This window comes from Ambystoma mexicanum, chromosome 9, assembly GCF_040938575.1.
Source record: "Ambystoma mexicanum isolate Mex_15411 chromosome 9, UKY_AmexF1_1, whole genome shotgun sequence".
Lineage (NCBI taxonomy): Eukaryota > Metazoa > Chordata > Amphibia > Caudata > Ambystomatidae > Ambystoma > Ambystoma mexicanum.
Window position 1 is genome coordinate 749666140 of NC_090931.1, and position 26213 is coordinate 749692352.

General features: G+C 49.9%; 1 protein-coding gene across 3 annotated transcripts in view; it reads right to left on the reverse strand.

The window, feature by feature from the left end:
• STAT1 (signal transducer and activator of transcription 1) overlaps positions 1 to 26213 on the reverse strand; it is an 876601-nt gene that overhangs the window by 635941 nt on the left and 214447 nt on the right. The gene's annotated exons all lie outside the window — the stretch shown is intronic.

The following is a 26213-nucleotide window of genomic DNA, read 5'->3' on the forward strand; positions in this document are numbered from 1 at the left end:
GAGAATCCACAAGATATCTGGGCACCATCATCCCCAGAGATCTGTCACAACTATACCAAAGGAATTTCCCTGGAATCCTTGCCCGGGTCAGTAGCGATCTCAAAAGATGGGCCCCCCTCACGCTTTCCTGGCTTGGACGCATGGTTTCGGTTAAGATGAACGTTCTACCACGCCTTCTCTATCTCTTTTCAGCTCTCCCCGTCGTGATACCTGAGGCCTTCTTCGAGGCGCTCCAGGCCCGTGTCCTCCACTTCATTTGGAATGGCAAAAGGCCCAGGGTTAAAACTTCCACTCTGACCCTCCCAAAATCCCATGGTGGCTTTGGACTCCCCGATTTCCGGCTTTACTATAAAGCAGCTCAGCTCAGGGTGATGTTGGAGCACATGCGGGACGATATGCGTACATTCTGGACGTATGTCGAAGACACCCACGCGCATCCGAGGAAGGTCAGGGACTATCTCTGGGCCTCTCCCAGGTCAATCCCCCCACAACTTAAGACACATCCTACCTTAGCAGTCCTTTGGACGGTGTGGAAACCCAGCAAAGCCAACAATTCGATATCCACATGGCCTTCTCCTCTGTCCTCTCTCTGGGGCCCGCCCATCGATCTGGACATGAGGGGCTTTCGGGACACTCAGGCATGGTCTGACATGGGACTGGAAAGAGTCTCCCAGCTTACACAAGTGGAGGGCTTTATTGAATACGACAGTTTGACAGAGGCTCTGATGGATAGGCCCCCCACGATTTTTGAATTCCTGCGGTTGAAAGGGATACTCACCCAACCAAGGTGGTCCGAGCAGCTTAGTCGTCCCCTCACCCCATTCGAACTTATTCTGGCCAAAAGTAGATCCCGCAAAGGTTCGCTATCTAAGCTCTATAGTGTGCCGATTACAGCGGACCTAGAAGGCAGACAACCCTTTAAGCGCATATGGGAAGAGAGGATGGGAATGTCAATAGATGATCACACCTGGAGGGCGGTTTTTAAGTGCATCTTCACGGGCTCCCTATACACAGCAGCTATGGAACATAGCTTTAAGATCCTTCATTCATGGCACCGCCCCCCAGCTCTGTTGTCTAGAATGTACCGGGATGTCTCCCCCCGTCTGCCCCAGAGGATGTCACCAACGGGGAACCTGGTTTCATATGTGGTGGAGCTGCCCGTCCATACAGGTATACTGGACGGAGCTTCTCAGCTGGATCAAGGACATCGAGGGTTATGGTCCATCGCTGCACCCGCTGGAAATCCTACTGGGCTCCCCCATGCCTGAGTCAGAGGTGAATGCCTTCCCCAAGGTCATCGGCGCCATGCTGCGGGCAGGGAGATTGGCGCTTGCGCAAAAATGGAAGAGTGTCCTGGCCCCCTCCAAAGAGGAATGGCTCTGCAAGCTCAGGGTGATTTTCAGCTATGAAAAACTCTCGGCAATAGCAAACGATACCATGTCTGATTTTGTCCAAGAATGGACAGCAGTGCTGCTACACGATGACTGTATTACTATGCGATTGTAGAGGGGCGATTGAACTAGTGTGTAAACTATTGGTTGCAAGGCGCGGGTCCCCACACTCCTCAGAGGGTTGGTCTTGCCCTGGCCCAATCGCTCCATGGTCTTACCCCACTGTCTCAAGGATCACTTTTATCTGTCGAGTGCTATGCAAGTGTTTTTCCCTATGCTTAATGTAGTTGCATCTTCCCCAAAGCTGACGTGACAATTGTTTGGGGGGAGGGACTGGGAGGGGGGAATAGGGGTAGGAAGTTAATCAGAAAATGTTCCTGACAATGTGATTTCTTATGCATTTATTGTTGAGGTGATGGGGCAGTTGGCCCACCCTGGTGTGTATATTGTCAATAAAAAACAAATTTAAAAAAAAAAAACATGGTGTGCCCTCTGGAGTCACAACTATGACCGGGTGCTTCACCTTGTGTCGCCCAATTTTAATGTCTAAATCCGCAGTCCCCTCGACAGGAATTTCATTCCCGTCGAAGTTCTGAAGTTCCCCAGGAAGATGGGTGAGAGGAATTAGGTATTTCTCCCCCTTCCCAAATTCAGCTGATCAAATGCTCTTTTTGACAGAAGGGTAGCTTGGGACCCAGTGTCCACCAGTGCCAAAATTGTACATTGCCCCTGTATTTGGAGCGGGGCATAAAATCTTCCCTCCTTTTCTTCAAGGGGGCAAAGATAATGCCCATTTTTGGCCAATTGGTGGGTTAATTTCTTTGCTTGGGATACTGACACAGAGGTGATTTGGGCAGGATTATGTTTGGGATCTTGGGAACCTGTAAGAAAAAGGTGACAGCTAGATATGGGGGAAGTTTTGGACTCCCCTGGTTCTGATTCTGAGCTGCCCCCCCCTTTTTGGAGGCAGTCACCAGAATGAATTTGAACAAGGGGATGTTCGTGCTGGTCATTCTTGGGTTGATGATGGGCGGTTTTAACTCGGTCCCCACCTCTACCCAGTCTGGATTGGGATCCTTTGGGACCCATTTTTCTTTCGGAGGAGTTCCCCCATCCCTGGAGGAGAAGATGCTTTTCCCAGGATCCTCTGAGGACCCCTCTCCTTCAAACTGGAAGATGTTCACCTCCTCCACAAAATGGGCCTTTTTAGGCTCTTTATTTCTCCCACCCCCCCTGTTCCTTGGGTTGCAGACTTTCGGGGGCAGGAGATTTTGGTTCCGGTTCCTGGGTTTCCAGGGGCTTTCCACAAGTGGGGAAGGAAGCTTCCTCTAAGGCTTTACACCTCACTTCCCCTTGTGCCTCCTCCCTGGGAACCGGTGGGTTGTCGGGGTTCTTCCCCAGTCATTGTTCTGGAGCACCAGACCCTGGATTTGAGGAGTTCTGAGCCGCCATGCTAATCTGAGGGTTCTGTTGAGCCCTCAGCAGGCGAACCAGATCCTGTGCCATGTTCTGGACCTGGCGCTCCAGTTGGGACAACTGCTCTGGCTGGTACGGGGTCCTCTGTTCTACCCTGGGTTCCCTTCTCACAATATACCCCTGGTTCGGATAGTTTGGGTACCCCTACACCCTTGGCCTCCCCTCTGCCGGATTGGGCTATCGGGGCTAAGGAAAGTGGGGAAAGAAAGATGGGTTATTTTGGGGGTTGAAGTTTGGCGGGTACCGGGGAAAGAAATTTGGTCCGGCATTTGGGGGATTAAGGCCCACCTGGGTTTCCAGCTGTCTGGTTGGATCCCCCCCCTTGGGCTGGGGGAGTCCACACATAGCCCAGGATTGGTCTATTGCCCTTGTAGCGTGGGCTGATGAAGTCAGGGGAGTTAGGGATCCCATTTGTGGGGTTACCTCCCCGACTCCCTGTTTGGGATTGTCCCGAGGGCCTTCTGGGTCTGGGATTGGTCGGATTCTGCACCGGGAAGGTTTTTAGGCCCCCCCATCTCCAGATCTAAAATGGGGGCAACCTTCACCTCTGCCACCTTGGCAGCGGCAGGGGTGTTGGTTGGTTTGGGGCTTTTGCTAATATTTTTATTTTCCAGTGGCATCTGCACTTCATAGATGCGCACTCCTTGTTCAATGACCCAGTCTAGTGATCTTTTCTCATGAAAGTCCCTCACTAGCTGGGTCATAATGTATTTGGGGAGAGCATGAAAGAAGGTGTTCACAAATTCCTTACTGTCAGTGCGCACCCTTCTAGTGGTCTGCACAAAGGCATGTTTCAATTCCTGAACAAATTCTTGTGGGGCCTGGTCTGTCCCCACATTGTAGGTTGTAGGCTGCCTTGCGGGCCTTTTGAGGGTTCCTATGAATAGAAAAATGTTTCAGGATGGCCGCCCTAAAGGTGGACCATCTGGAATAGTTCTGATCCTCTAGCCCCGCAAAGAAGCTGGAGTACTCAGGTGAAAATGGCCACTTTACATACTGAATACAGCTTTGGCTGTCCTTCAGGTGGAAAGTCTCCATCATCTGCTCAAATAATTCAAGGTGCTCCCAAACCGAATATTTGGCATTTTTGTGGTAGGGCGTGATGACGCTCCTAATCGCTTTTATTTGCTTTAGGGGATCCTTGAGTAAAGCTCTCTTAACTTTGTTAGCCTTTTTAGTTCTGGTCACCCTGGTCCACTCATCCTCTGACTCAGAGGCACTGCTACCAGAGGTGGCTGTCTGATCTTCTAGACGCTTCCGGATTCTGCGAGCTTGGGAATGGCTGGTAGAATGTGGGGGCCTAGTTTTTGGGACCTGTGGCGCTCAGAAGAGTCTTCTGATTCTTCCTTGCTCCCAGGATTGGTTGAGTACCCCCCCCCCCACTGTCCTAGCTGGGAAGAGGTTTTTAGTATGCTCTTAGTGGGCCTAGTCCCATGGAATTCCCCACCAAATTTTACTGCCTGATCTCTTGGTAAGTTATATTTCTGTGGATCGAGTTCTCTGATTCTCCCCTCACTGGAGTCTCCCTGATCAGAGAAGATGGCCCTAGCACTTGGGAACCTGTACATAGACGCCCGCCCATCCAGTCTACCATCCCTGTGGCCCTTGGTTCATATGAACCAGTGGACATGGGGGTGGCAGAGTCCATGGAATTGAAGGGATTAAAGTCTCTGATGCCAGGGTTCCTGTGGTTATGCTCAGGGGATTCCCTCTCCCATCTGACCTCATCTCTTTCGGCCCCTACTCCCTAATGACATGCAAGAATCTGACCCTTTTGTTCCTCTGTTAAGGCCTTGCTGGTCTCTATGATTTGTTCTTGCATGGCTATCTGTCTATGGAGCCTGTCATTTTTTTTTACAGAGAGCCTCATTGTCTCTCGTGCTTCCTGCCTGCGTTGGCAGTATTGGGCCAATTTTTGCTGCAGGAAACTCCCCTCCTGAGTTCGGTCCTTGCTGGCCTGATTATTCTTTGTCAGAGCATCTTCCACCCTCGTGGTATGCTCTAACAGCTTTTCATAGTCCATTTTGAGTTCACCCAGTCCCTGAAGGGCCGGTGATTTTCTTCTAGCTCGGTTTTTAAAGGGCTGACCTCCTGGCCTAAGGCGACCCTTTCCTGAGTTAGAGTGCCCCTCTGTGCAGCCAGGTCGTCCCTTTGTTTTCTAATGGCACATAATTTCTGGCGCTCCTCATCAAAATCTGTTTGAGTGTGGAGATCCTTCACTATTAATTTATTATTTTCCTCCTTTAGTTCATCAATCTGCCTTTCTAGGGCAATTATCTGCCCTGCGCAGGCTCTATTATAATTTAATTGCTGTTCCAGCTTTTGTTGGCTCTGTTGTAGAGAATCCAACCTTTCTTGACACTCTTGTTGCAGTGTCAGTAATTTGGTGTCTTGCTCTACCTTCTCTTGCTGCAGGAGAACCAGATCTTCCTTTACTTTTGTCAGGTACTGTCTGGTTTCTCTCTCTGATTCTTGGCTCTGTTGTAGCCTTTGCTCTGCAGAGTCCAAATCAGTTTGGGTTTTCTCTAGGGATTCTACTTGCCTCTTTGCCAGATCTAGGTTTTCGGCATATTTTTCCTGTATTACTCCAATGTGGAGGTACAAGTTAGCCGCTATTTTGGCAATTTTACATTGCTCTTCTTTTACTTTTGGGGCCATATACAATTCACTAAGTGCCTGCTGTAACGGACCATGGTCCTGTCATGTATCTAATTCTGTGGCAGTTAATTGTTGTTTGATTTCTTGCAGCCAGACTTTCTCATCCTGCTCTACCCATTCACCCCTGACAATTTGTGCAGTGGGTGTTCCTTTTCAATATTGATTTCCACTGGGGTCGCCATTCCAGAAATATTCATTTCCTTCTGACTTATCTCAAGGTTACTTTTACTTTTGCAAAATAGGCCCAACTCCTTTCTGTATTTCTTTTTAAGGGTGTTTTTACAGTGTAGCACAGTATGGTAGCCCAGCAAGGTGTAGGTACCCAGTAAGTTAGCACGCTGTGTTAGACTGTCACAAGTTGTAGGTCTAATTCAGGATCTCGTGACAAGCCCCCAATTCGGCACGCACCCAAGTCAACGCCTAGCATGTAGTGCACAACTGAAATCCTTATTTATTTTTGTCTAAAAGTTCTTTATTCTGAACGATATACCACTCATATGACGCCCTTCTCCTGGTACCCCCCCCGTTCACACTGAACCAGGAATCATGCTGGTTTGCAAAGAAATATTTATTTATGTATTTTAAATGTTATCACAATAGGTTTTAATAGGTACACAACAATCACCAATGAGGTGATGTAACACTTAATAATCTTTTTAATACACAAGGAGTAAGTATTGAGCAAAACAGTTCAGCACAGAAAATAATACTTTTGTGTGGGTTCAGGTCTTATAGCACTGTGGTTATTTTTTTTTAAACTTTGGTTTTATTGACATTTTCTTAAACAAACTTTAGGGCACCAAGCATATTCACAAGAAATCAAGTGACTGGCCCGGAAGCCTCCGCCCCACCCACCCCCACCACCCCAATACAATCCCACCCCCCCCCCAACAAAAAATCCCCCTTCTCGGGGCTTTGTGATGCAAGCTCTATTAGTCTGGAGCTTGGGAGCGAGCATGAGCGTTGACTTCTAGTATGGCTGTACTCCGTCTGCCGATTCCCGGGCCATGGGCGCCCAGACCATTCCCAATTCCACGCTACGGATCAGTGGATATCCCATCCCCAGGTCTGTTGCACCCCGTACCAGTTCGCTTGGAAGGAGGCCGAGACATTGTTTACCATTGCCGTCAGTTTGTCCATCAAGAACATATTTTTAACCTTCTGTAGCCATTCCACCTTGGAAGGAGTTTCTGGGCTCTTCCACTTTTGGGCGAGTGCAACCCTTTCCGCTCGTAGCATTGTTTCCCACATTCTAGGGTACCTCAATGTGTCCGTGTCCTCTGGGGGGAGGCCCAGCAGCATAGTCAGAGGGTTCTGGGGGAGCAATTCCTCAGAGATTTCAGCGATCCAGCCCCTTACCTCCTCCCAATATGCCTGTACCTTCAGGCAGTGCCACCACATGTGTGCCCTCGAACCAACCTGGTCGCAACCCCTTGGGCATGCTGGGGATACACCTGGGAACATTTTTGACAACTTTGCAGGGTCTCTGTGCCATCCCTGGAGGATTTTAAAGTTGTGTTCCATATCCGCGGTAAATAAGTTCCCGTGGAAGGCTATTTTAAATATCCTGGACCAGGCGTCCTCCGAGATCTCTTCCCCTGCCAACTCGTTCCAAAAAGAGCGGAACAGCCTCCTCTCCCCCAAATTAACAGTGTTCAAAATTTTATAAATCCCAGAAACCGCCCCCTTCCTGGAGGATGCTGTATCAAGAAACTTTTCAAAGGGGGTCAGTTGTCTCTTCAAGTCTTGGCCCCAGGCCTGGTCACATAGGATGCCCTTCAAGCGGAGATATTCAAAAATGGATAGTGACCCCTGACCAAGAGCATCCCTCAATTCCTCGTATGGTAGGAATTCTCCTTCCCTAAACATCTGCCCTGCCCATTCCATCCCCGAGTCGGACCAGGACTGTGCACAGCGGAACCCCCTACTGCCCAGCTTGAGGGGTTGGCCCCATAGAGAGGACATCGGGGATGGCCATGACGTTAAGTGTGCTGTCTGGGGGCCCTCCCGCCAGATCGCCCAATGTTGGGTGGGACTTCAATCTGTTCGGAATAAACTTTCGTGGGGCCCATAGAAGGTCCCGAACCTTTAGTGGATGGGTATCCATGTCCTCCAGATAGGACCATTATGTGCCCAGCCCCTCTTTCATATGCTCCAGGAGGACACGCAACTGGGCGGCACGATAGTAAAGCTGGAAATCTGGCAGCCCAAACCCTCCCTCCTCCCTCGGTAAAGTCAGGACAGTTTTTGCGGTTCTCGGTGTCCTACCCTGCCATACAAACTCACGGACCGCGTTTTGGAGGACCCTGAAGGTTTGGTCGGGGACGACCGCAGGCAGAGAGGTAAAGAGATACAATAACCGTGGAAGAATGTTCATCTTAACTGCCGTCATGCGGCCATACCAGGACAGAATCATGGAGCCTTATCTCCTCAGGTCTGCCGTAATCCCCACCATCATAGGGTCGTAATTCATAGGGGCAAGGTTGGAAAGATCCCTGGGGAGGAGGACACCTAGGTATCGGATAGAGATTTTCCCCACTGTTATCCCCTCCAACCTGTCCAGGGAGTCCAAGCCCGGGTCTAGTGTTCTCATGGGGAGTAGGACCGATTTGGATGCGTTAATTTTGAGCCCCGAGAAGCGCCCAAATGTGGCCATCAGAGACAAGAGGGGGGGAAGCGAGAGCCGCGGGCCCACCAGGTAAGCCAGGATATCATCCGCAAACAAGGATAGCTTAAATTCCACCTCACCTCTCCTTAATCCCCTTGATATCTCTATGGGCTCTGACTGCGATGGCCAGGGGTTCCATTGCAAGAACATAGATTAGGGGGGAGAGCGGACATCCCTGCCTGGTTCCCCGCGAGAGGGAGAACGGATCCGATAGCCTGCCGTTCACCTGAACCCTGGCCTTCGGGGCCCTGTATAGTGCAGGCACCCAGTCCCGGATCTGTGGCCCAAAGCAAATTCTCTGGAGGGTGAGTGCCATGAATCTCCATTCGACCCTGTCGAATGCCTTTTCCGAGTCCAAGGATAGGACGCTCGCGTCAAGATCAGACCTCTGGGCATGGTGGAACAAATCTATAGTTTTTCGGATGTTGTCTGAGCCCTGACGACCTCCTATGAAACCCACTTGGTCTCTGTGGACTAGTTTCGGCAGGACCCCCTCTATCTGCCTCCCAATCACCTTAGCCAGGATCTTCACGTCAGTATTCAACAAAGATATCGGGCGATAGGAGGCACACTCCGAGGGGTCCCTACCATCCTTGGGGAGCACCACAATGATCGTCTCCATCATGGAGTCCGGGAGAGACCCCCCCTCCAACACTTCGTTGAACACCTTTACCAGGTACGGAGCCAGGGTAGAACGGAACCTTTTATAGAAGAAGACTGAATAGCCATCCTCACCCGGGGAGGTACCCCCCTTCATGCCGCTAATCACTCGCTCCACCTCATCCTCGGTCACCGGACCCTCCAACCCCTCCGCCATCTCCCTGGAAAGGGCTGGGATCTGTATGGAGTCCAGAAACCCCTCGATTTCCTCCTCATTCCCGTTATATTCAGACGAGTATAGTTTTTCGTAATATCTGCGGAATGCCTCTCCTATGTGGGGTGCATCGTGGCCTAATTTCCCCTCATTTTTAACTGCTCTCACCATTTTGCTTCTCTGGACCTCTCGGAGCTTCCAGGCTAAGATCCTGTCCGCCCTGTCCCCCTTCTCATAGTACCTCTGTCTGCCTGTAATCGTCCAGGACGGCTATCCTGTCATGGTCTAAGGGCTCCGCAGGGGAACCCCCTGGTTGGAATTGGGCAATTTTCTCCCTCAGGCACCTTTCCTGGACGGCCCTTACCCTTTTTTCCCGGGCTCCTATTTTGATCAGGACTCCACGCAAGGTGGCCTTGAAGGCGTCCCAAAGGGTGTGTAGTCCTACCTCCCATTGTCATTAAACTCAAAAAATTCAGTGATGGCCTCAAGTACCTCCTGCGCTAGTACCTCATCTTTTAGTAGAAAGTCATTACACTTCCATCTCCCCCCGCGGTCACTCAGCCCTTCCCTCGCTATAGTAACTCTGACTAGGTCGTGGTCAGACCAGGGGACCGGCTCAACCCTGTAGCCAGATATGAATGGGAACAAGGACTCGTCCACCAAGACGTAGTCTACTCTGGAAAACGATGTGTGGATTGCTGAGTAGTACGTAAAGGAGGGGGTCTCGGATCTAGGGGTTGGGACCGTATCCACCAGGCCTAGTTCTGAATTAACCCTCTGGAAGGTTCGGGCCATGATTTCATCCGCTGCCCTGGGGATCTGGGGGCCTGTTCGTTTCCTGTCCCGGATTGGGTCCAGGACCATATTAAAATCCCCACCCACCACCACCGTACCGTGAACAAAAAGTTTCAGTTTATCCCTCATCTCCTCCCAGAACTGTGCTTGGCCTTCGTTTGGACCGTAGATGGCCGCCAGGGTGAGTGGGGCCCCCTGCAGGGCTCCCCGGACTAGCAGATAGCGGCCCCCCGGATCTTTCAATATGGTTTCTTTTTCAAAATTGACGCCTCTAGCTAATAGTATAGCCACCCCTCGTTTCTTTCCCTTGTGGGAAGCGCTGAAGACCTCCCCAATCCCACCACCCCGCAATTTGGGTTCCTTCCCCAGAGGCCAGTGGGTCTCTTGCAAGAAGAGGATGTCGAGCTTGGCTCTTCGGAACTCTCTACTAACCAGGGATCTTTTCGTGGGGGAATTTAAGCCCCGAACATTGAGGGAACCCACACCCAGGGCAGGCAGACTCTCAGCCATGATCCAAGCAATCTTCCCTCTCGGTCAACGACTTTGTAATGCTCATTCCCGGTTGCTCCTTGAATTGTGCTTTGAACTCCCCTCTTCCCCCCACCCTTCCCCCCCGGGCGGGCATGTAACAAAACCCCAACTGCCCCCCTACCCCAAATCCAAACTGAACCCCCTCAACTTTCGTGTGCCCCCCCTCCCCCCTCCCCGGCGTCCAGCCAAATAGTTCCGCCAACACTGGCTTTTGGCCGAACCACCAGCCTGCCCCCTGTGGCCAGGCTAATCGCCCTTGAAGCTGATCCTCTTGAGCCCCCTAACCCTCCCACGGCTACATTCCTTTTGTGAGACCCATTTACTTGCTGTTCGTGTGGATGCAGTTGAAGATTAAACCGCTGACTCCTCCAAATGCCATTTAGATCATAACGGTTCAAGTCCGTTCTCAGTCCTCGGAATAGTTCCAACCGCCTTCCTTTGCTGGAGATGGGGTGTTCATTTTCTAAATTTCCGCGTCCCGGTTCTCTTTCTCCTGTCCCTCGACGGGCCGGGGTCACCGGGTCTGTCCCCCCCTGGGCCCGAAGGGCCCCTCCGGGGGTTCGTGTCCACCACGTATTCCTGGATCGCACCGCGGATGTCTTCTTCTGTGATCAGGGTCGATCTTTGGCCCATGTATTCGAATGTCAGGGAGAAGGGATAGCCCCATCTATAGCGTATCCCTTTTTCCTTTAGCAGCTGCATGAGGGGACGGCACATTCTCCGCTTAGCCAACGTGTATGCAGAGAGGTCCTGGTATATGGAGACCTGGGCATTATTATAGGTGATTTCTCGGGCCTTCCTGGCCTCCTCCAGCACTTTAGTCTTTTCCGAGTAGTAGTGGAACCGGGCCAGGATCGAACAGGGGCCCCCCGCTCTGCCCCCCGCCCTGTGCACTCTGTCGAATGTAGGCTCTGTAGTCATCTCCTCCGCAAACAGGAGTGTAATGATGTCCCGCACCGTTCTGGTGACGTCCCTCTCCGTTTCCCCCTCCATTTCGGGCACCCCAAAAATCCTGAGGTTGTTCCTCCTCTCCCTATTTTCGAAATCGTCCATCTGGCGGGCTCTCTCCTCGTCCCTCTTTACCAGTGCCTCTAGCCTCATGTTGAGTTGAATCTCTTGGGGTGCAGAGGTCGTTTGCTGGATCTCGACCTGAAGCAATCTGTCTTCAATATTATCCACCCTTTGGTCCATTTTTTCAAACTTCTGTGCAATATCAGAAGGCATGTCCCTGATTTCTTGTAAAATTGAGGCGAAGCCCCTTTCCATGGCTGAGGAGGAAGGGGCTGCGTCTTCCGACTGGGCCATGGTTCTTTTCAGATTTGTACCTTTGTCGCCTTTTTTGCCCTCCTGGAAGCGATATTCCTGCAGGGACTCCCGCCAGCTCATCAGGTGCCCTCCCGTGGTCCACTGTCTGGGCCTCAATGTCCCTGGCGGGGGGTGAGTCCGTTCTCCTGGGGACGTCAGTGGGGGGGGGCCCCCCGAGACCAAGGGACCGTCCACTGGGGAAGACCCGTCCCGGGCCGGCTGCAGCCGGAGTTGTAGAACGTTGCGGGGGGGGGCGGGCACACGCCCCACCGTCACCTGGCGGGGGCCTCACACCCCGTCCGAACTCCCCGTGTGGGATCGGGGCCTTTGCTGGGTACCCCTTGGAGGGACGCCGGGAACCCGGGAGCCTGTAGGGCTAGTTTCGTGGGCTTCTTTGAGTCTGCAGGGGGGGGAGGGCGATCTAAATCCAGCGCCCGACCAGTGGTGGCCTAGCTGTTTGTCCGTGGCTTTTTCTTTTTTTTTTTCTTTTTTTTTTCCCCACCGTCTGGTGGTGCTAATGTGTTGGGGGGGTGGGGGGGCCGGCTCGCACCTCCGGTGTGTTCCAGGGGTCCGCACCTGCCGGCTACAGGCGAGGGGAGGGCCTCTCACCTCGGCCCGCACGCCTGCGGGAAGCGGTCCCTGGACCTCCTCTGGTTCTGCGGTCTTCGTCTTTCGTTGGGCTGTGGCAGCCCGCGTTTGAAGATCCAGGGAGGAGGGGGGGGCCTCACACCCCGACTCGCTCCGTCAGCCTCGCTCAGTCCTCGTGGGCCGGGGGGGAGGCACAGGTCCCCAGAGCCCGCCTCGGGCCTCCGGACTCCGGGTGGGTCCCGCAGTCCTCTGTTCGGGGGAAATCCCTGGGCGTGTTCCGTCAGGCCGGGGTGAAGCGCGTGGTGAGGAGGGAGCGCGTCTCCCGGACCACAGTGATGTCTTCGGGCCGCCTCAGACCCGGTCCCCGTACCAGGTCGGGGAAAGAAGCTAGTCGAGGGGAGGGGGGCGGGCCGGGCTATGGGCCCTCCAGGATGCGGGAAGGGTCCGCCTCTCCTCCGGCTCCGTGGCCTTCCGGGCCGCGCTCTTCTCCCAGTGCGGGGAATCCCGGGTCCCGATCTTCCGATTCCCGGGGACCTCGGATGCCGCTCTTTCGCCCGGGGGGTGCACAGGGGGGGGCGCCCGGCGAAATCGTTGGGGTGGGCCCGCCGGGGGGGGCTCAATTCCTTACAGAAGCCCGGTCACGGCGGGAGCTACGCACTCAGGCAGCCATTGCCTGTGCGCCCCCTGGTGGCCTCCCATAATGGCTTTTAAAGTTATCTTGAGAATGGACTGGGCAAAAACACCAAATATGATCAAAATTGCTGAAATTGTTAGAAATTCTTATGAGAGCCGCTTTGGATAGTTGCACACAAATGCAAGCAATGATTTAATCCAAAGAAAACATTTGAAATCTTAAAATTCAAGTCGGAAGCAATTAAAAGCTGTTTTACACGTGTAAAAGTTTCCAATACGAAAAGTTTGCGGCAAACTTTTCACTGCGCGATAATCGCGATAACGGGAGAGTCGTATGAATTTGGAATGTTTGTGATTGATAGGTGTGGATGTTAGCTACAAGCAGAAGTTGAAATTTTGTTTCCAGCACAAAAACAGAGGAAGTTACAGATGTTTTAGTGGAGGTCATTTTTTCGAGATAGGCGCGAGAATGGGAAACGGGAATGCACTTTTAAAATGACAAATGGGTTTCTGACACTAGAGGATGACTATGAACAAAACGAATACCCCACAGGAACACAGTCACTTGATCAGGGTGACTGCCTGCTAAGAAACTCGCCCTCTTCAGATGAGAAAAAGATCAGCGCAGAGATAGTTTTAACAATACTGGTTATGGAGAAAAGATAGAATGGTTTGGAGAGAGGTTCAGACAATGCAAGATACTCCTACAATACAGGTTTTGAATGCAAGATAGGATTGGTCTAAGATAGGGCTAAGACTATACAAAGTACATATGCTAGTGACACAATTCTTCCATTCTTCCAATTTATACTCACTGGATAATTTCTAAACGGAACCATTCAATTCTGGTCAGGGCATGGGAGCTGGCTTAGAAAGACGGCTGGGCTCATCAGACAGGGCAGCGTCAGCAAGTTGCTCTAGTCACGGCACGGCACAGCACTGGACTGGATCTGCAATGCACTCTGGTCGCAGCACGGCACAGGACTGGATCGGATCTGCCCTTCTTGGTTCTGATGACATTTATTTTCAGCAGGCAAGCAATAAGAGAACAGCCCGGCTGTATTATGTTGCGTCCCCTTAGGCTTGTGGGGTTCTGTTCTGGGATTTGAGGCCTAGTTGAGAATGGTTCAGCTATGCAATGGGCCTTTTGCTTTGCCAAGTTTCTGGAGTCTGGAGCAAGGAAGATGTAGAGTTCTGCAGCAGGGTGCTACGCCAGCATCAGGTTTAGTGAGTGAATCTATCTGTCTTTATGTGTGGTGAGCTGTCTCTATTTATGTGTGATAAAGGGGGAGTGTGGGCTGGTTTAGCCTAAGCTTGCCCCTTTGACAGGTGATTAGGTCAGAGTCTACTCTCTACCTTGATAGGAGGAGAGAAACAGAGAGTCATCTTTATGGTGCCATTTTATGGGGCTGAGAATCCACCCCTAGGCCCTAGAACACAAAATCTACTTTTGGCAAAATACATCTTTCCACATGTGCAACCTCTCTAACAATGACATATACAGATTACATAATTTACCTAGTAGCTACTCCTCAAACCCCGTAGCTGTGGGATCTTGTCTCCGCTTGTCACAGAATTTTGCCCTTTTCACTCGTAACACAATGTCCAATTTTTAAGCAAATTTCTGCAAGTGTGCGTGTTTAAATTGGGCATAAGTGTATAAAGTTTCACAATTCTAGCGGAAATACATTTAGCGTAAAATCATATTTCTTGCCCTTTGTGTCCGGAACATGTCACAGAGTTCTGGCGCCTTTTCACCCGTGCATCCAAAAATTACATTAACAATGCTGTTATTTTTATATTTTTCACAATTTTACATAGTAAGTTATCAGTCTTTTTAAAATGTGTCCTTTGTCCTTGTTAAGCAACAAATGGTTGTTTAGCTCCACCCCTTTGGTCTCTCCCTGGGAGCCCAGGAGCCATCCCCCTGTTTTCTCCTTGCAGAGGGCATTTACGACTGTCTTTGCACTTTGCATTTCCTGAGCTGGAGCTTGCCATTGTTCCCTTTTGCCTTTGTAGACCAGGTTCTTTCCTGCCCTGTAATTCACACCTTTGCATGATTTCCTGCTGGGGGAAAGACTTTCCTTCTGTGGGAAAACCTGTTATTCAAGTTCTGCAGCTTTCAGCCAGGTTTAAATTAATTGTAAAATACTGTGGCCTTTTTCCTCAGCACAAAAGAAACTTGTATCAAATCACAGCTAGAATTCTCATTCAGGATTTTAAACCAAGGGATCAAAACAATTACAATATGGGTTACTATCAGTAACAGGCCTCTTAGATTGCAAACATTTGATTTCTGTTTATACATGTTAAAGTTTAATCAGGCAGGCTCCTGACAACTGTCATCCCAGCAGCCCTCTGCTGCACAAAGCTTTTTGACAGACCCACAGACAGGACACTTTGCTGTGAAAACCTCTTTATGTTCTCAGATTTTCAGGACATTGTAAATTCACTATGGTTTCTTAAACTAAGTGAACTGTAGCACCCAGCAAGAATTTTGAGTATGTGAAAGGTGTTCTGTACCGGCATTATTACATTTCAGCAACAAAGAAAAAGGTAATTTAAAGCAAGATTTGGGCTTCATTTAGCAAAGCACTGCTTTTTCCATCTGCACTCTACTTTCAATTGTTTCGGGGCCCAGTGACACCTTCCGGTAGTGAGAGCTCTGTTCCACCACTGACAACATGCATGGCAGATTGGGCCGCCATCTTTTGTGCGTTTGAGTAGCGCGATTTTCAGAGATTATGGCACGCACAAGGGTTTCGCGGTCATTTTGCTATTTCTGGCACCATCATAGCAGAGTGATGCGGCATAGCAGAGCAAAAGTGGATCAAAACATCCCACAGTGACCTGCGCAGACTGAAGCCTATCTTGCGCAACAATCCCGCCTTCATTGCCATGCCACAAACTGGTTGCGCTCCACGGTGCACAATTCCGGACAGGCGGCAGCGCAAAGCGAGGCGCTGAGGAGCTAGGGAGTTAAGACCTTACAGGGCCCACTACCATAGACATAAGGATCAAGGTGGGGCGAACCCAGTGGCTTAAAGCAGCGTCCTACCTACAGATGCCATCAGGTACCCTTTGCCCAACTAGCAGGGGACAAGAAGGCCCTATTAGAGCAACACCGACACATGGACGCGGCTTGTGTTGGGGCACACTCCTGAAACCATTCTGGAGACCTCTGACTCGAAGACTGCCCCTGCAACCAAGGTGACATTAACACACATAGCTTAGTGCAACTTACGTGGCTTTGGGGCGTCGGATTCAACTCTATAGTTCACAAACAGATCGAGGCAGCACATTCCAGATTGACTGCATGGGTCACCTGGTACCTCCCTAGCAACCTGAGCTCTTGCTGACATAGTCTTAGGTCAGAGATGTATGGTGCGACCACCTACCTAACTTGAAGAATAATGGTAAGGCACTGCCCCAGGAAACTGTAAAACCTGCACTGGCATATTGGTCCGAGCCGGTGGGGAACATGATGGCCACAGTCATTCCACAGGGTGAATGTGCTCCCCCTTCTGCAGCGGGTCAGGGTCTGTAAAGACCCTGCACGATAAAGCAAGTGGGGACCCCAAAGCATTGTGAAGAGATACCGAGGCTTCATGCACCAAGGCATGCGCATATTGAGGCGCACCACGAGAGATAACTGGAGGGTTGGGCACCTGTTGTGGCTGAAAAAGGAAGCAGACCCCCGAGGCCGCATGAACCGCCTACGGAACCAGCTGCCTGAGAGTGCCTACTTCACCCACCAGTGAGATCCTGCACTTGGATTTCCAAGATCTTGGCCCATTTGCCTCACGTATTGGTGGTGCACCCTCGTCCCCGAAAAAATACTATTGACTCCCTTGACTTGGAACTACATCCGTCTTTGAGAGTGTTGGCCCCCCCACCTTTGGGGCGTGTGGCCCCCTCGAGAATTTACTTCTTTGAGCGGGAAGTGTGAATTTGTCCTGCACCAAGAGGACCAAATGGACCAATATGTCATTACTGACCATATTAGTAGAGACTGATCTGAATGAACGCAGCTGACGGGGCAACGAACTTGAGGAACCAGAGCACAACTCACTTACCAAGCTCCACGTGCGAAACACATGACACACGCCAGAAGCTGGCATTATACCGGTTCACCCCACATCGCACCGACCCAGACCCCTCTCTGGAACCTGCAATGGCGACATCAGGGGCGGAAGTGGCCGCAACTAAGGCCGACGTGGCAGCCTTACTTAACGAAATGAAAAGCAGGAGGGCAGACATTGGTGGGAAAGTTGACAAGATGACACAGAGAATCGACAAAATGGAAGAGAGACTAGAAGGGGTCGAACATAATCAAACCTCTCTCCGTACCCTGGAGCCCCAAATGGACTAAAGGATCACAGAGATAGAAGCTAGGGAGGAGGAGTTGTGTCTAAAAATGGATGACTTGGAGAACCGTAAAAGACGGAACAACCTACAAATCTTCAGGATTCCAGATAGAGAAGGGGAGTCTGAACAGGACCTGAAAAGGACTCTGCATATGATCATGAAAGTCATATTCGAAGACAACTCCATCGATGAACCAAAGATCGATCACATACACAGAGCCTGGGGGCCCGCGGGGGCACCAAAAACAGTCCTTCCACGGTTCCACAACTATGCCGACAAGGCCAGAATTCTGGAGAAAGACGAGCGCAGCCCGCAAATCCCCCTGGACTCAGCAAGAGTGATGACCTTTCAAGACTTATCATCACTGACACTTGCCATGAGAAGGATGTGTATACCACTTACCAAATGGCTCAAAGAAAAAGGTATCCGAAATCGCTGGGGCTACACATTCTCTCTCACATTTGAATGGGAGGGCAGTACGGTCAGGCTGAGATCGGAGAAGGATATATATAACTGCACAACCGACTTACTGGGTAACCAGGAGAAAGAGTCGAACCAGGGAGAAAGACGAGAAGATGACGCATTCAAGGCCCGAAACGGAGGCGGATCCCAGGGTCCAGGAAATTTAGAAGGATGAACGCCTCACCAGGTGAAGAATTTTGAGGAGCACAGGGTCTAGAAAATACGGAAGAATGAACACTTCCCCGGGTGCGGAAATGTGACCGAGTGACAAGCCACAATATGATAGTCATGCCCACCATTGGGAGCAACATGTTACTTTACTGATATGCATCTAAAAAGTATTAGGTGGAACATGAGGCGCCTAAATGAAAGACCTGGTTAAATGCGACAGACCAACCACTGTGCTGATATTAGAACACAGACCAGCGGCTGGTCCCCCACCGCTTCGAAATGCTGCACCGAGGGCACTCCGATGAAGGACGAGTGGGTTCACCCACGCATTGGATCCAGGCGTCCGGTGTGATGTATCTCCTGTTGGGGCATACTCACTTCGAAACAATGGAGGGATTTGGTAACCAATGTGACTTGGTGGGAGGGTAAAGATGGCTCAATGTTTATTTGAATGACTTGAGAAGGGACCGTGCAAGGTCTGGTCTCCACTGGTGGTCCTGGACCGGCTTGGTGAGGTTAACCCAGCTGTATCGGATGCCGTCAGGGGTAGGGGGGGGGTTTAGGGGAGCGGAACGGACAGGGATAAGTTTCTCTACAAGTGTGTTTCGTGTGATAAGGGATATTATGAGAGATGGTTGTGCGGGCTCACCTCACGAGCAGCATATGCAAAAAGGAAGAAATGGCGGTAGAATCTGAACCTCAGAGAGTCGGTCTTCTCAGGGTGGGCACGCTCAACGTAAAAGAGCTGAATTCACCCCCGAAACGATCCCTAGTGGGCAGGGAATTTAAGAGAGTGAGGCTTGACATGCTCTTTCTCCAAGAGACTAAGTACCCAGTGTCTTGTACTCTGGGATGGGAACTGAACATTGGGGCTCTGGCCCTCTTCGGAAGGCGGGAGTGCGTATACTTGTGAGGAAGGGGTTGAACCTAGACATTACCAAGGTGTGGGCGGATACGAAAGGGAGGGCTATCATGGTGGTGGGTGCAGTATGCAAAATAACATTCACACTCGCAACACTTTATTCCCACACCACTGGTCAATCCCGATTTTTACAACAAACAATCCCGATATAATGTTGGAAGCCTTTGGGCACGTAATTCTAGGGGGAGACTTTAACCTACGGGCGAACGCTACATTATATAGACTGGCCGGTAATCTTGACGCATGCTAACCGTTAGACGGTGGCCCTGCAGAGGTGATGGAAATGATGGGGATATATGGGCTGCAAGACTGTTCATCCAAATGAGACAGGATATACATTTTATTCAGCACCCCATTCTACATTCACTAGAATTGACTATCTGTACCTTTCAGAGGGGGAGGGGGAAGTCGCAACTGCCTCATAGATCGCGCCAATCTCTTGGTCGGATCATGACATGGTCACTGTTGATCTAAACTTGGTAACCCTTGCACACAAGGGTGCAAAGTGGCGATGTAATGAAACATTGTGGAAGGATCCTGTCTTCTGTACAGAAATGGAGGGTGAAATAAAGGAATACTTTAAAACAAATGACACAGGAGAGGTATCTAAGAGAATGGTGTGGGAGGCGGGTAAGGCGACGTTGCGGGGAATCCTGATCAAGGAGGGGGCCAACAAAAGAGAGAAAGGGCTCTGATAGAGAGTAGATTAAGGAAGGAGATCGCACAATTAGGTACAGCCCCGCGGAACTCCACTGGGGAGAGGGCAGAGAGGGTTGCGGAAGCTAGACAGAAAAGAGAAAAGCTCTGACTCTTTGAGGAGGGGCAAGTCGTCCGTAAACTCCAGCTTCTCAGACAAAAGCACTACGAGAAGGGGGATAAATCAGACGCACTGCTTGCTGCTAGATTGCGAGGGCAACGTGCGGCGAGGTGGGTTGACGCTCTAGATGGTGAATGTGACGCCCAGAACATAGAGCCGAGAGAGATCCCAGAGGCGTTTGCAAAGTTTTATGAACAATTATATAGATCTGAAATGGTCCGAAGGAGAAAAGAAATAGACCAATACCTGGGAGGGGTAGACATGCCAAAGCGTTCATGTGATGAAATGGATGCGATGGACGCCCCAATCACGCCCGAAGAGGTTGAGAGAGCGATAAAGAGGGTCCCGCTAGGGAAGGCACCGGGTAACAACGGCTTCACGGCGGGATTTTATAAGACCTTAATCTCGTCCCTCCTTCCCTTTATGGTTGAATTGTTTAAAGACATCCTGCAGACAGGTGTTGCCCCCGACTTCTTCTCACAGGCACTGATCACGCTGAGCCGCAAAGAAGGCAGAGACCCCAAGCAATGCGGGTCATATCATCCAATATTGCTGCTCAATATTGATGTAAAAATGTATACGCGCGTACTGGCTGCTAGGCTTGAGATCCACATGCCGCGACTAATACATTCGGATTAGGTCGGATTCATGTTGGGGTGACAGGGCGTCGAAACAATGCGCAAGACACTGCACCTGATTCATGAGGCAAAGAAGATGACAGGAGACCCTGTACTCCTATCGGTTGACGCAGAATACGCATTTGACAGGTTGGAGTGGGGCTTCCTAGAGGCGGTGCTCAATAAGGTCGGCCTGGGCGCTACTTTTAGAAAGGGCGTGTCATGACCCTTGCCCCTGGCCCTCATTGGCATGTCAGCCTTCCAGTTAGGGCCAGGTCAAAGGCCTTAACACCTCATCCAAGACTCCTTTGGCGCCAGGCTCATAACCATCATGAAGACCAACATTAGATTGGGACCATTTACTTGGGACAAGTTAACTTGGGGGGGGGGGCGTTCAGCCAACATGGAGGCACACACATAGTTCAGTTACAAGGAATTGAGCTATGCGGTCTAGTCTTTTGGGTGTGGCAGGCCTGGGACTACTTTACCTGAAATATTTTGGGTGTGGCAGGCCTGGGACTATTTTACCTGGACTACTTTACCTGAGACTATTTAAACCACACCCAAACAGCAGAACATGCTTTGCGTTATTCTGCTGTGGGCAGCGTAATGCTCACCGTGTGCAGTTCTTGGATTCCAGCTTACCTGAAACCAAGGACCTGCAGAGAGAGAAAGAACACTACGAAACTTACCTGGAATAGTATCCTGTCTTCAATCCATCGCCGACTTCAGTTCCACTCACCTGAAGGTACGAACTCCATCATCCGGCACCAAATGCATCCTGGAATACCATAACCTGGAAAGAGGAGAAAGAAAGGCAGCATTAGTAAGCGTTTACTCACGTTTCCTCCCGAATGAAGAAAGCCACACAATTCTTACCTGGGTAGCCATCTCCTGGTCAGTATCATTGCTGGAACATTACGGCGCTCGGCGAGGAACATAGCAACCTGCAAGGAGAGAAAAGACACAGGTTAGCAATATAAAAGGTGAAACAGCGCAGCGCATCGCGCATTACTCACTGGACAGCATCGAACACACCGCGCTTTCGCCTACCGGCCCATGCTCATCTTCAAACTGCATGACAAGACCAAATACCTTTCCATACCTAAAAGGAAAGTACGGAGTCGCAGCAGACCTGGATTCCCACAGGGGGGCTTGCACCAGTGAAGTAACTTGGTCGCTGCTCGCCCCCCACATCTACGCGCCCCTGCCACGAGGAGCAGGACGGAGAATCCAACTTTTACAATATTAAGGTGAGGAGAGGGCCCAAGGGGGAGGAAGGAGTTCAGGCCAAGGGAGATGGGAAAACAAAGACAATCTGGTATTGAATCCAGCTCTCCTATATTGCAGACCAATCTTTAACCAGAGGCCTTACCAAGGGACCGGGAGAGGGTTCGAGAGTGCAAATCATCCAACCTGGGCTAGGTGGCGTCCCCGTGGATACCAGGTGAGAATAACAGGGCGTCAAGGCAGTCTATACGTCCCCCAAGGCATCGGTTGTGGTCAACTCTGAGTACTCCAGATGGTTTGATCTGGGAAGAGGTACGAGGCAAGGTTGCCCTCTGCCAGCGATACTGTTTGCTCTCTCCCTGGAACCTCTCGCCCAGAAAACCAAGAGTGTACCATCAAGTGGAGGGACTCCAGGTAAATGGGAAGGACTGTAAGGTAGCCCTCTATGCCGACGACATTCTACTACACACAAAGAACCCCTTGACATCAATACCAAGAGCCATACAACTGATGGAATGTTATGGGGAACTCTCAGGCTTCAAAATTAATAGGTCCATGTCCACCCTGTTCCCATTACAAGAACCCACTCAGGAGAACGCCACTATGCTTTACACAATAGGCATTGTGACTGGAGGTGCCACCCTACGTTACTTAGGGATAAATCTTACACAGGATTTGGATACCCTATACGATGCTAATTTTCCCCACCTTCTGGCTTGCTTTCATGCTGACCTGGCTAAGTGGCAGAAGCCAACGATCGGGAGACTTAATGCAGTTAAAATGGTGTGCCTTCCAAGATTTCTCTACCCATTTCAAATGCTCCCGCTGAAACTTACAGAAGTATTCTTTGGGGAAATAAAAAGGGCCATTTTGAGATTTTTGTGGCAAGGATAGCTTATTTTACCCAATGAAAAAGGATGGGTGGGTCTGCCTGACCATAAAAAATATTATCAAGCGGTACAGCTAAGGATCTTGGTCCCCCACTTGAGAGGGCAGAAAGAGTTACAGTGGATACATCTTGACAATTATAATCTAGCTCCAGCCACCGTCTCCGAATGGCTATGGGTCCTGAGAGATAAATTACTTCGAAGACTCCCTATATTGGGCACGATATGGGAGATCTGGAGGGAGGGGGTAGACATGCAGGGAATCACCATATGGCCTTCTCCTTTGAGGCATATGTGGGCTCCGGGAGTTTGTGAAGAAATCCCCAATCATGCGAGGTTCCAACCTTGGTTTGAGGCTGGTCTCGAGAGGGTGGGGCAACTCTGGAAGGAGGGTGTTATCCTCAGGATCACAGAATTGGAAGAGGCATTGGGAATACACCCCTTAACGGTCTTTGCTTTTCGCCAACTCAAGGGCATTCTTACGAGAGATAAATGGTAGGAGAAGGTACAGAGATGCCTCACCCCTTTTGAGAAACTACTTGATACGATGATAGAAAGCAAAGGTTTGATCTCATCCATGCATAAAGTACTGATAGATGCCGGGAAGGGGTCAACTGTCAACCTGAGAAACAGGTGGGAACGGGATCTGAACTTAGAGTTAGACCCTGAATTGTGGACGAAGATATGTAAAGGGACCTCGCAGGTGTCAATAGCGGCCCAGTATAAATTGCACGCCATCAAGCTTCTCCACAGGTGGCAATAGGACCCTCACAGGTTGTCAAAGAGGTTTCAGTCCACAAGCCCTCTATGTTGGTGACGATGTGGTGAAGAGAGCCAACTACTGGCATATGTGGTGGGGATGCTCCCGGGTTAAAGTGTTCTGGAATGAGGTCCTGGGGTGGATCAAGTAGGTGGACGGGATCTCCTGTGAGGCTGCACCCCTCCTTGTATTGTTTGGTTTGGAAGAATGTGAAGGCGATATGAGGAGAATGACTGGAATAGCGGTCCCACTCCTGCTTGCTGAACGGGCCTGTCTGGTGATCAGGTGGAAAGTGGACTCAGTCCCCAGCAAGAGAAAATGGGTCAGTGTTGCAATGAATATTTGCATAATGGAAAGAATTAACGAGCCCTACACGGGAGAGCTACGCAATATGACATGCTCTGGGGCGACTTTGTAAATGAGTATATACCCAACCCCTGACAGACGACAACGCAGAGGGAATGAAAGATGGGCCAGTAGCGACTGCATGACCACACGGGCTAGAATGGGGCCATACCACGTTGGTCGCGCACCGGAAGACCTCCCGAAACTACTGCAATTTACGCCCCCATTAGGTGAACTGAGCTATGGAAAGAGAATGAACGTATTGCAAGCTTTACATGCCACTACTGAGAACACGATATACGCGTTGACATGCACGATGAAACACTGTTTGGGGGGGGTTGGAGGGGTGTTTAGTTTCACAATTAAAGTTCAGGTACTCTTGGAGGGTAGAGGGGTGGGACAAATGTTGACAGCTATGATATGCTCCAAACGATACCTGTATGTTGTCTAATATGTTTTCAAAACCTTAATAAAATCCCCCCCCCAAAAAAAGCCTTGCCTTTTATGCAGGTTTCTCCCATTCATTCCAGCCTGGCTTTCAGTCACCCAACAGGGTGGCTGTCCTTGCCGGACAGCCAGCCGGCCAATCACCAAAGAGTGCATTCCTGTCTCCTAGGAGACTAAGCACAGGGAGATTTTCAGGCACCTCCCTCACTTCCTGCCCCGACCAGACACTCTGGAGCCAGAGGCGGTTTCCCTCGTGAAGCCCGCCAAAGACAAAACGAACAAAGGGACCAAACCTGGTTTGGCACGCAGAGTAAATCTCAAGAAGGACCTAAACAACAAGAAATGGCTAAAATAGAAGACTGGGCCATTTTGACAAAAATGGCACCCATGGGTGCTTCACTGTGGCTGCAAATTTTAGTAGTAAAAATTAACCACTGCCACCAGCCATTAATTGTGTAAAGGGTAACATACAAAATGTTACATGAGAAGCTGGACAAAGGGGCTACTAAGTAACCCCACCAGCACCCTATTGTAAGATAGTGTGTGCTGGGTCTAGAAAGTTACAATGTAAGTAAAGTCAATTTCACTTTATTGCTCCTGGAAATGGTAGTTAATCCAAGAGTAAGGTATTTCAACCATGGGAAATCTAAAAGACTTCCCTGTGTCACTGCACTGAAAGTGCTGTGTGACACAATGCAAAAGGATGCCTATGGAGTTGGTCAGACTGCACAAACCAAAAGAAACACAGAGTTTAAATCAAAGAAAAATAAATGAGTGGGAAAAATGTCTCACTCTCTCCAGGTTTAAAATTAAAAAGTCCTAGAGTCCAGTAAAAGTGCTAGGGGTCTCTAAGGTAGAGAGGAATTTGCACATTTCTGAGAATTCTCCCTAACAGTTGGGATGCCTCTCTTCATCCCTCGAGCAGCCGAAATGTGATTAGTCGTTTTCCTCCAATTTACAGAGTGATCGTCACCATTGCTTTCACTTCTAACTGGTGGGGTCCCACTCACATCAAGGTTGCTAATTCTCCCTGTTGCCCGCCTGATTCTTCATTGGTCTGGTGATCAAGCCCTCGGGTGCCTGGATCCTATAAGACATCCTCTATTTCTGCACTTATGCTGGATCGCGTCTCCTAATGATGTCCTGGCACTTAATAACACCACCCCCTGCTTTTTGTTTGCATGTAGGCTCTGTTGGGTGACAATTCCCCAGACCTAATCTTTCTGGCTCATCAACTGCTGCACCCCTCCCCTTATGGTGCCCAAGAAGGTTGTGAACAATATGGACTCCCAATAGTTCCTTCTTCAGCACTTCTCAGACCGGAACACAAGACAAGAGAAATATGATGTTGCATGCCTCCAGTTGTTTGTTTGTCTTCCTCTTTTTTATTATATATAGGGTTATCTATGTCAGGAATGTAGTTTCCAGGTAACATGAATGTATACTATGCCTGGTGACCTTATTCTTGCCTCGCATCCGTACCCAGTCCTTTCTCACGCAACCCTCCCCATTCGCTTTCAAGAAACTTCATTTGCAATAGGTGCTTTATAATACAACAATAAAATTAAAATTAAATAAATGGAGTAACCTACATAATAAGTGATGCAGGCCAACTGAAGAGAGTTCAATAAATGGAAAGACTGACGCAGAAAAAGAGGAGGAAGGATACGAATATTGAACCAACAGTACAATCATCAATAGAATATTTTACATAAAAGAGTATAACAGATGAGTATTAGCAGGCGAGTTACGATAAAACCTTACTGGATGTTACTCATGCAGGTTCCTCCACGAAGAAGTTACATATTGGGTTCCATATTATGCACGCATGGTTCAATTTTTGCCCTTTGATCTGGTAAAACAGTTGGCCTCTAAGAAGAAAGACTTCCAATGGCCTCAATGAGGGAATAGAAACTGGCCATATGAATGATCCGATCCCCGGCCGCATGTAAACTTTGCGCAGAAACTGTAGGATGATCTTTCTACAGAGATGAAATGCGTGGCTATGGAGGAAGCCAGCACACATTCTTCATGACTTTCGTCCAAATCCACACTGGTCAGAAGGAGCCAGTACAAGGGATGCTAGTATTTTTCTCAACATGTCACTAAAACATGTGGGGAGAATATGGGTAAAGGAAACAGTTTGTAGATGAGACACATTTGTCTCAGGGAGACATCAAGAACTGTCTGAATTCTAACCTGAATGATCAGACACAAACTGAGGCATTCACTCAGTCATAGCAAAGAAACACTGTTGGTCAAAACCGTTATCGTCACATTTCTCTGTAGTCCAATTACAAATCAAAAATTACAAAAAGTGCATTAAAT